Here is a 10,796-nt window from a genome sequence, read left to right on the forward strand (position 1 = left end):
ATCTGCATTTGTATGTTCATTGCAGCACTGTTTACAATAGCCAAAATCTGGAAAAAAACAGAGTGCCCAAAAATAGATGACTGGTTAAAGAAACTTTGGTACATCTCCACAATGGAATATTATGCAGCTGTTAGAAAAGATGAAATCATGAAATTTGTGTATAAGTGGATCAATATAAAAAGCATCATGTTAAGTGAAATGAGTCAGAAACAGAGAGACAGACATAGAAGGATCACACTTATCTGCGGAACATAAAATAACAGAGTGGGAGACTAACACCCAAGAGTTATAGAGATAAGGACCAGGAGGTCTGCCCCACAGCTTGGAAACTGGCCTCACATGCTGGGGGTAAAGGCAGCTCAGATAGAGGAGGGAACACCAAGTAGAGGATGTTGGGATGACCCATTTGGGTTGGAAGATGAGAACTAAAAGTAGACTATAGACCGAACATGAAGGCCACTCAGTCCCCTATTGCAAACAACAACACCCCAAAGGAGAGAGAATAAAAGGGAATGCCCTGCTGCAGAGGCATGGTGAGGTGGTGAGGGATGGGATGGGGGTGGTGAAAGGGATACAGGGATCATTGGTGGAGGTGAATGGGCACTGGTGGAGGGATGGGTAAATGATCACTGTATGAGTGAAATGCAAACACAAAAGTTCATAAGTTTGTAACTGTACACCACAGTGATTCTATAATAAAAAAGTGGTTTCCTATAAAAAAGGGGAAAAAATAAAAATAAGAATGGTAGGAGAGGAAGAGTTGACTAGTTCTTAGAGCCCTCCATGGTCAAGGATGATGCGGAAATATAATCTCCGATGTTCTGGGAAACATACTTGGTGATGGAAAATAAAGTTTTGTGATCTTAAATTAGAAAAACAACTGCATTTACATGAACTTTAATAATCTTCATTATGACAGAAAGTTTGATAGTAATATGGAAATGTGTTTTGATATGTTTGCAGCTTAAGAAGTGTATAGATATGCTTTCACAAACTTATCAAGACAGAGACTTCTTTTCAAGAATCTTTCACTAAAACCAATAATTTTGGAGATACAATCTGCTGGTCTGCAGGTTTCTTCACATCACTGCATTCCAATTTCCTTATCTGTAGAGTTGGGATAATTCTAGTGTCTAGTAAGTTCAGTCCTTGCAAAATGAAGAGAGGACAGAGAAAACTGGGTAGCCAAGGTGAATAACTGTGTGCAGGGGAAAACTTGAAAATTTTGTTTAAGCAGGTTTAAGAATTGGTAGAATGACTATACTTTCTGAGATCATTTCTATAGTCCATTACTGGAGAAGTTTCTCTGATCATGTGAGCACCAAAACCATTAGGAGGAGCCAGAGCATCCTCTCCTGAGTGTGAAGCCAGTTTTGGGTGTTGGTTCTGCAACTGCCTTTTACCATAGATGATCATTCTTCTATTCCCTTGGAAGAGAGAGAGGGAGAGTTGGAGTGGGTTGGAGTGGGTTTCTAGAGGAAAAAAATTGTTTCTGCAGGAAAGTACATGTGTGAATATTAATTTTGGGGACAGAAGTATACATCCCAGAGGAGTAGAAATCTACACACTGACATCAGATTAGCTCTGTAAGTCTGCAGAAACCACCTTGTTTGCACTGCTCACATCCTTCTCAGTGCTCCCTTATATCCTATTGCTGGATTCTAGACTCATTATCCAACATTCTTCATAGCACATGATTTCAAGACAGCCTTCACTGATGTATTTAATTCAGTCACCTCTAATTTCCTTGGAACATATCGTGTGAGTCTCACTGCTTGACATTTGAATATGTATTGACTTGAGAACCACTTATTACATCTTTGCTTCTGTTAATACTAGATGCAATTCCTAAATCAGAATGCAAGTATTTCCTCATCATTGCTAATAATTTCCCGTAGATATCTGACTTCAAGATGCAAATGCATAAAAGATTCTTAAGATTCTCTATATAGGACCGTGGATAGAGTACAGGGACTTGCTGTGCATGTAGCCAATTCAAGTTCAGTTCCTGGAACCATAGATGATCCCCTGATAATCACACCATCAGGAGTGATTCAGCACATAGTCAGGAGTAAGCTCTGTGTACAAACAGATGTGATCCTCAAAGCAACGTACAAAAAATTCTCAGTATACTCAAATATATTGAACAAAATTTGAAATCATGGAAGATGACTTCTGCAGTGTCAAATGACCTTATCCTAATGTTTGCAAAGGCATTGGCAACAAAGCAAAAATGTGAAAAACTATCTGAAAAAAATACATATTCTTCAAAATTACCCATAATTATAACTGATAAATAATTACCAAGTGCTCAATTAGTTCAAGCAAACAAACAAGAATGATCCCAATTTTATTACACTTTTTATTTTTTAATTCCTTTCTTTCTTAATTTATTTTTATAAAGTTGTCATTATTTATTACATTCACTATTCCAACACCAGTCCTACCATCATTGCACCTTCCCATCAGCATTACTTTCAATTTTCCCAACCACCTTTCAAGCTTTCCCCTATAGAAGGTCCTGAATAATTTATTTTATACTGCTTGTTATAAATAACTCCCTAAAAATGATCCCAAAATGTTTCTTTAGAAGAAATTCTGTGAATATTTTATTTTACCGTGGAGTCATTACGTCCTTGTAGAAGAGATTACGAACACATTATTACAGGTTAAGACTTATGTGTTTATATTTTCTTAGTCAAGATTAGCTGCCTTCTACTTTATATCCCACACACACTGTGTGTATGTGTGTCTGTGTATGTGTGTGTGTGTGTGTGTGTGTGTGTGTGTGTGTGTGTTTGCGTAAGTAGAATACATAGTGGTGTGCTACTTCTGGTTTATCAGTGGTGTAGTGTTTGAGATGCTACAGGAGTTCAGAAATTTTGACTATGGTGATACAGCTGGAATTCAAATTTTAACTGGATAGTGAGTTGGGTGCCCCAGACAACAGAGCTTGGCTCAGATTCCAGAAGCATCTCTGCAACTTGTTGATCTTTTTCAAGATACTATTTATGAGTGTCTGGATTATGTCCAGTTAATGAGCTTATTCGGTATTAGAGACAGGTTATGAGCATGACTGCTGAGACTTCAGAAAGAATAGGGAGATGGGTGGAAGTAGCTTAACCCTCACTCATTGAAAGCCTATAAATTTCAGTGACAAAACCTGCATACATGAGTTTTTCAAGAGATCAATTTCTCTGTTTTTCTACAATTTATTGATTTTTTAATTAGTGAGTCACAGTGAGGGTACAGTTACAGATTCACACATTTTCATGCTTGTTTTACCCTCATGCCATGTTTGAGAGCTCAACCCTCCACCAGTATCCATTCTCAAAAACTTATGAACCCAGTATCCCTCCCACCCCCCTAACTCATCCCCACCACCCCACTCCGCCTCTGTGGCAGAGCATTCCAATTTGTTCTCTCTCTCTCCTTTTGGGTGTCGTGGTTTGCAATAGGGGTATTGAGTGGCCATCATGTAGTCTCTAGTCTACTTTCAGCGTGCATCTCCCTCCCCGCTCGGGATTTCCAATCATATTTTACTTGGTGTTCCCTTCTCTATCTGAGATGACTTTCCCCCAGCGTGTGAGTCTAGCTTCCACGCTATGGCAACAACCTCCTGATATTATAAACTACTATTCTTGGGTATTAGTCTCCTACTCAGCCATTTTATATTCCACAGATAAGTGCAATCTTTCTATGTCTGTCCCTCTCTTTCTGGATCATTTCACTTAGCATGATACTTTCCATGCTGATCCACTTATATGCAAAGTTCATTACTTCATTTTTTTCTAACAGCTGCATAGTATTCCATTGTAAAGATGTACCAAAATTTCTTTAACCAGTCATCTATTCTTGGGCACTCGGGTTTTTTCCAGATTCTGGCTATTGTAAACAGTGCCGCGATGAACATATAAGTGCAGATGTCATTTTGACTGTACTTTTTTTGCCTCTGTAGGATATATTCCCAGAAGTGGTATTGCTGAATCAAATGAAAGCTCAATTTCTAATTTTTTGAGAATCGTTCATATTGTTTTCCAAAAGGACTGAACCAGTCAGCACTCCAACCAGCACTGTAGAAGGGTCCCTTTCCACATCCTCTCCAACAGCGGTTGCTTTTGTTCTTTTGGATGTGCGCCATTCTCTGTGGTGTGAGGTGGTATCTCATAGTTGTTTTGATTTGCATCTCCCTGATGATTAGTGATGCATATCATTTTTTCATGTACCTTTTAGCCATTCGTATCTCTTTCTTGGAAAAGTTTCTGTTCATTTCTTCAGCCCATTTTCTGATGGGGTTGGATGTTTTCTTCTAGAAGAGTTCAACTAGTGCTTTTTATATACCCTTGATATCAATCCTTTATCAGATGGGTATGGGGTGAATATCCTTTCCACTCTGTAGATTGTCTTTGTATTCTGGTCCCTGTGTATTTTGCGGTGCAGAAACTTCTTAGGTTATTGTAGTCCCATTTGTTTATCTTTGATTTACTTGATTGCTTAGTTCCGTGTCATCTTTGAAGATACCTTTATCTTCAATATTGTGGAGGGTTTTGCCGGCTTGTCTTCTATGTACCTTATGGACTGTGGTCTGATGTTGAGGTCTTTAATCCATTTTGATCTGATTTTTGTGCATGGTGTCATGTCGAGGTCTACGCCCATTCTTTTGCATGTGGTCTTCCAGTTATGCCAGCACCATTTGTTGAAGAGGCTTTCCTTACTCCACTTCACATTTCTTGCCCCCTTATCAAAGATTAGATGATCATACACTTGAGGTTGTGTGTTGGGATATTCCACCCTATTCCACTGGTCTGTGGCTCTGCCTTTGTTCCAGTACCATGCTGTTTTAATTGTTACCACTTTGTAGTAAAGTTTAAGGTTGGGGAGGGTGATTCCTCCCATCATCTTATTCCCAAGAATTATTTTAGTTATCCGTGGGCATTTATTGTTCCATATAAATTTCAAGATTGCTTGATCCATTTCTTTGAAGAATGTCATGGGTATCCTTATAGGGATCTCACTGAATCTGTATAATGCTTTGGGGAGTATTGCCATTTTGACAATGTTGATTCTCCCTATCCATGAGCAGGGGATTTGTTTCCATTTCCTCATGTCCTCTTTTATTTCATGGAGTAGTGTTTTATAGTTTTCTTTGTAGAGGTCCTTTACTTCCTTGTTTAAGCTGATTCCGAGGTATTTGATTTTCTGGGGCACGATTGTGAACGGGATTGCTTTTTTCATGTCCCTTTTCTCTGTCTCATTGTTTGCATATAGGAAGACCATGGATTTTGGGTATTGATTTTGTAGCCTGCGACCATACTCTACAGGTCAATTGTTTCTAAGAGTTTCTTAGTAGAGCTTTTAAGGCTTCTCTCGATATAGTATCATATCATCTGCAAATAGTGAGAGTTTGATTTCTTCCTTTCCTATCCAAATGTCCTTAATATCTTTTTCTTGCCTAATGGCTATTGCTAGTACTTCCAGTACTATATTGAAGAGAAGTGGTGAGATTGGACATCCTTGTCTTGTCCCCGATCTTAAAGGAAAGGCCCTTAATTTTTCTCCATTGATGATAATGCTTGCCATAGGTTCGTGGTAGATGGCTTTGACTATCTTGGGGAAAGTCCCTTCTATACCCATTTTGGCAAGAGTTTTCATCATAAACAAGTGCTGGATCTTGTCAAAAGCTTTCTCTGCATTTATTGATATGATCATATGGTTTTTATCTTTATTTTTGTTGATATGATGGATTATGTTGATTTATTTCCGAATGTTAAACCATCCTTGCGTACCCGGGATGAATCCCACTTGGTCATCGTGTATGATCTTTTTGATGATCAGTTGTTGGATCCTATTTGCGAGTATTTTGTTGAGGATCTTCGCATCAGTGTTCATCAGAGATACTGGTCTATAGTTTTCTTTGTTAGTGGTGTTTTTGTTTGCTTTTGGTATAGGGAAATATGTGTCTCATAGAAACTGTTCAGGAGGGTTCTGTCTTTTAAACTTCCTGAAAAAGCTTGAAGAGAACTGGCAACAACTCTTCTTTAAATGTTTGGAAGAATTCGCCAGTGAATCCATCTGGCCCTGGGCTTTTGTTTTTGGGGAGAATTTTGATTACAGTTTCTATTTCCTTGATATTTATGGGCCTATTCAGGTATTCGAAGTCTTCTTGGTTCAGTCTTGGGAGATTGTAGGAGTCAAGGAATTTGTCCATTTCTTCTAGGTTCTCTTTTTTTGTGGCATACAGACTTTCAAAGTAGTCTCTGATGATCTTTTGAATCTCCTTGGTTTCTGTTGTGATGTCCCCCTTTTCATTTATGATTTGGTTTATTAGGGTTCTCTCTCACTCTTTCTTTGTGAGTCTTGCTAGCGGTTTATCAATCTTATTTATTTTCTCGAAGAACCAGCTCTTGGTTTCATTGATCTTTCGGATTGTTTTTTGGGTTTCCATATCATTAATTTCTGCTCTAAGTTTTATTATTTCTTTCCTTTGATCTGTTTTGGGTTCCTTTTGCTGGTCTTCTTCTAAGATCTTGAGCTGTGAAGTCAAGCTATCTATATAGGCCCTTTCTTCCTTCCTGAGGAATGCTTGTAAAACTATAAATTTTCCCCTTATCACAACTTTAGCTGCATCCCATAGGTTCTGGTAGCTTGTGTCTTCATTCTCTTTTGTTTCAATGTATTTTTTGATTTCCTTCTTGATTTCCTTCATGACCCACTCATTGTTCAACAGTGAGTTGTTTAATTTCCAGGTCTTTGATTTGGTTCTCCGCATCTGTGTGTGATTAACTTCCATCTTCAGCGCATCATGGTCTGAAAAGATAGTTGATACAATTTCTATCTTCCCAATTCTCTTAAGGTATAGTTTGTGACCCAGAATGTGGTCTATTTTGGAACATGTTCCATGTGCGCTGGAAAAGAATGTATATTCTTTCTTTTTGGGGTATATAGCCCTGTATAGGTCTATTAGCCCTGTCTCTTCCATTTCTTCCTTCAGAGCCATTGTTTCCTTGCTGAGTGTTGTTCTTGTCGATCTATCCGGAGGTGATAGGGCAGTTTGAAGTCTCCAACTACTATCGTGGTGCTAGTTATGTCCTCCTTAAATTCTGTTAGGAGTTCTTTTAAGTATTTAGCTGGTCGTTCATTAGGTGCATATAAGTTTAAGGGTGTAATTTCTTCCTGTTGTACATATCCCTTGATGAGTAGAAAATGACATTCGCTGTCCCTTCTGATCGTTTTCAGCCTGAAATCTATGTTGTCGGATACTAGTATGGCCACCCCAGCTTTTTTGAGGGAGTTGTTTGCTTTCAGGATTGTTTTCTATGCTTTGACTTAGAGCCTGTGTTTGCTGACTGTTCAGATGTGTTTCTTGTAGGCAGCAGAAAGTTGGGTTTAGTTTCCGAATCCATTTTGCCACTCTGTGCCTCTTGATTGGTGCATTTAGACTGTTAGCATTGAAATAAATTATTATTATGGGATTTTGTGCCATCTTTCTGTAGGGTTTGTTGTTCTTGTAGGGTTTTTCCTTGTCTTATAGTAGCCCTTTTAGTCCTTCTTTTAAGTTTGGTCTTGAGTCTATGAAGTTCCTGAGCTGTTGCTTCTCCATGAAATAGTGTATGGTTCCTTCAAGTTTAGCTGAGAGTTTAGCCGGGTAGAGTATTCTTGGTGAGGCTTTCATCTCATTAAGTTTTTTCACTATATCCCCCATTGTCTTCGGGCTTGGAAGGTTTCTTCTGATAGGTCTGCTGTGAATCTAAGGAGTGCTCCTTTGTATATGATTTCTTTCTTTGATCTTGCTGCTTGCAGTATTGTGTCTCTATCCACGGCATCCATCATTCTGACTATAATATGCCTTGGGAATTTTTTATTTGAGTCCCTTTTAGCTGGCACCCTTTGGACTCCTTGGGTCTGGATGCCTGCATTCTCTAGCTCTGGGAATTTCTTAGCAATGATGTCTTTGATTGTGTTTTTTTTAATTGGGATTAGTTCCCTGTCGTTCTGTAACTCCAATGATTCTTATTTTGCTTCTCTTATGGTCATCCCCTAGGACTCTAATTCACTCTAGAGCCATTTTGAGATCTTTTGCCATTATTTGTTGTTGCCTATATGCTTTCTTCAAGTCATCTTCCAGCCCACTGATTCTGTCTTTGGCTGTAGCCATTCTATTATTGAGGGCTCACACTGAGTTTTTAATTTCATCTACCAATTCTTTTAATCGTGTCACTTCTGTTCATAGCTTTGAGATTTCTGCTCTCATTTCTTCCTGGATTATCTTGGTGGACTGTTCCAATGCTGCATCCATATCCTCCCTTAATTTATTGGATGTTTGTTCCATAGTTGCTTTTAGTTCGTGAACCATCTTTATGATTTCCTCTCTATATTCTTTATCTGAGAGGAGATTGTATTTCTGGGAAGTCCCTGTTGGGGTTTCTGAGATCCTCTCTCCCATCTCTCCTGACGGTGGGGATTTTCTCTGTTTCTTCATGTTGTTATGGGCTTTACTGTCAGGCGCACTACCTTAGCTTATGAGGGGCCTCAATTGAAGACTTGGGGCTATAATCTCTTTAAAATGGACTTTTTGTTCCGCTTGATGTGTTCACTGATAGTGTAATTGAAATTAGGATGGGATAGGCTAATTAACTGTTAGCATATAGTGACTAAGATGACCAGGGTATCTTAAGAGGAATGGGTTATACTGATTGTGACCAAGGCAGCATGCATGGAATGGGAGAAATAACTGCAGTGGCTTAAGCAGCTGCCGCTCCAGATATAGGCCACACCCCCTTTTGAGACCACGCCCCTGACGAGAGGATATGCCCCAAACCTGGAAAAGAGGGAGAGGTTAGGGCCCCTGGGCGAGATGGCTCAGAGCTGCCAGGCGGGGCTGGGGGCTTCAGAGCAGGCCCCTGGGCAGGGGACGAGGGGAGGGCTTTTCCATGTTGGGCGGGGTCTCCAAGGGGAAATCCCAATTACCTGGAGAACAGAGAGGGCTCAGAGCTGCCAGACAGGGCTCTGTGGGTTTTTTTTTTTTTGGGGGGGGGTCACAATGGCGATGCACCGGGGTTAATCCTGGCTCTGCACTCAGGAATTACCCCTGGCAGTGCTCAGGGGACCATATGGGATCTGGGAATCTAACCTGGGTCGGCCATGTGCAAGGTAAATGCCCTACCCACTGTGCTATTGCTCAAGCCCCAAGAAATCAATTTCTGGATTGAGGCGTATCCTGGGTAGTGGAGTCAGGCCATGAGCATCGCAGCAATGGTGGAGTGTGGAAGATTTTGGCTGCCAGGGATCTGTTTGGGCGGGCAGTAGGTTTACCCCCACCCTTTGTGGTGTCTCAGACTCAGCCTGACATGGAGTCTCTGGAAGCATCTCTGCAAGTTCTTGATCTCTTTTGAGCTTTTAGTTTTGAATCTCTGGATCATGGCCAGTTAATGGGTGTATTTGGTGTCAGAGGCAGTACCTGACCATGACTGCCAAGATTTCCAGAAGAACAGGATGATGGGTGAAGATAATCCCTCCCTGACTCTGTGAGAGCCTCTATTTTCAGTCACAAAATCCACATACCTGAGTTTTCCAACAGATCATTTTCTGGATGAGCCATATCCCAAGCAGTGGAGTTTGCTGGATTCTAATTTTGATTTAATGGAGTAGATTTGTGCCTCTAATCACATAGAGTGCCTTTGACAACATAAAACGACAGATAATATGAAATAAGAATAATAAGAATTATGAATAATGTGAATAATTATGAATATTATGAATAATATGAAATAAGAATAAATACCTTCTATTACTTGTATTAATAATGATGGTTCAGACCTGAACCATATTGGGAACTGATTTATTTAGGTAATGAATTTGTCTCCCTTGTATTGCTGTTAGATTCTTTCTTAGTAACTTTTAAACTACCAAGAAAGTTAAAAAGAAAAGAATTTCTGCTTGAATTTTAAATAGAGGTAATTTCTAAATTATATTATAGTGATTTATTAAATTAAAACAAAAAATCTCTTTGGGCAATTTGCTACAATGACCAAATTAATGATTAAACATGGCAAATATTGTGTAATTAGATATATTTTGTTAATTTAGTTTTTTCTTTCATTTGTCTGGTTTTCCTTTTGTTTTAGGGACCATACCTGGATGTGCTCAGAGTTTTCTCCTGGGATCTACTCTCAGGGCTGGAGGGATCTACTCTCAGGGCTGGAGGGCCATATGCAAATGCTAGTGATTCAGTGGGAGTCAGCAGTTTGTAATACAAGTCCTTTAATCCCTGTTATCTCTCTGGTCCCCGTTTTGTTAACTTGTCAAATTGACAAATTACATTTAAATTGAAGGAAATTTCTCTGGGAAGAGATATCTTATGATTAATATTTTAAAATAATTCTAGTCTATTTATATAAATTTTTCAAGAGTTTAGTTTATCCAGATTTGTACTTTATGATTAAAGAAACAATAGTATTCCAACCAAAATATTTAACTAATTAGAATTTTCCTCACAGACTTGCATATATGCATATGTTTCTGTTTGTTTTGGTTTGGGGCCATACCTGGTCCTGCTCATTCAGGGGATCAAATGGCATGCCAGGGATTAAACCCAGGCTGGCTGCATGCAAGGCAAATGTCCTGCCTGTTTTACTATCTCTCTGGTTCCTTGATATAATTTTTTTTATTGGAAGAAGACAGTCAAATAACTCTCAAGCCCCCAGAGTACTACTAACTGTTTCACTCAGTATTCAAAGATTGTTTTAACACATCCGACTCCCTTTATGATAATTTTACCACTTAGTGCCGAAAACTGG

The 10,796-nt window shown here is 39.2% G+C and overlaps 1 non-coding gene across 1 annotated transcript; it reads left to right on the forward strand.

Moving 5' to 3' along the window:
• Positions 1 to 1,254: 1,254 nt before the first annotated feature.
• LOC129401178 (small nucleolar RNA U3) lies at positions 1,255 to 1,459 on the forward strand. The gene has a single exon (XR_008628131.1). It is a non-coding gene; the product is annotated as a small nucleolar RNA U3 (small nucleolar RNA).
• Positions 1,460 to 10,796: the final 9,337 nt, after the last annotated feature.

This window comes from Sorex araneus, chromosome 1 (assembly GCF_027595985.1).
Source record: "Sorex araneus isolate mSorAra2 chromosome 1, mSorAra2.pri, whole genome shotgun sequence".
NCBI lineage: Eukaryota > Metazoa > Chordata > Mammalia > Eulipotyphla > Soricidae > Sorex > Sorex araneus.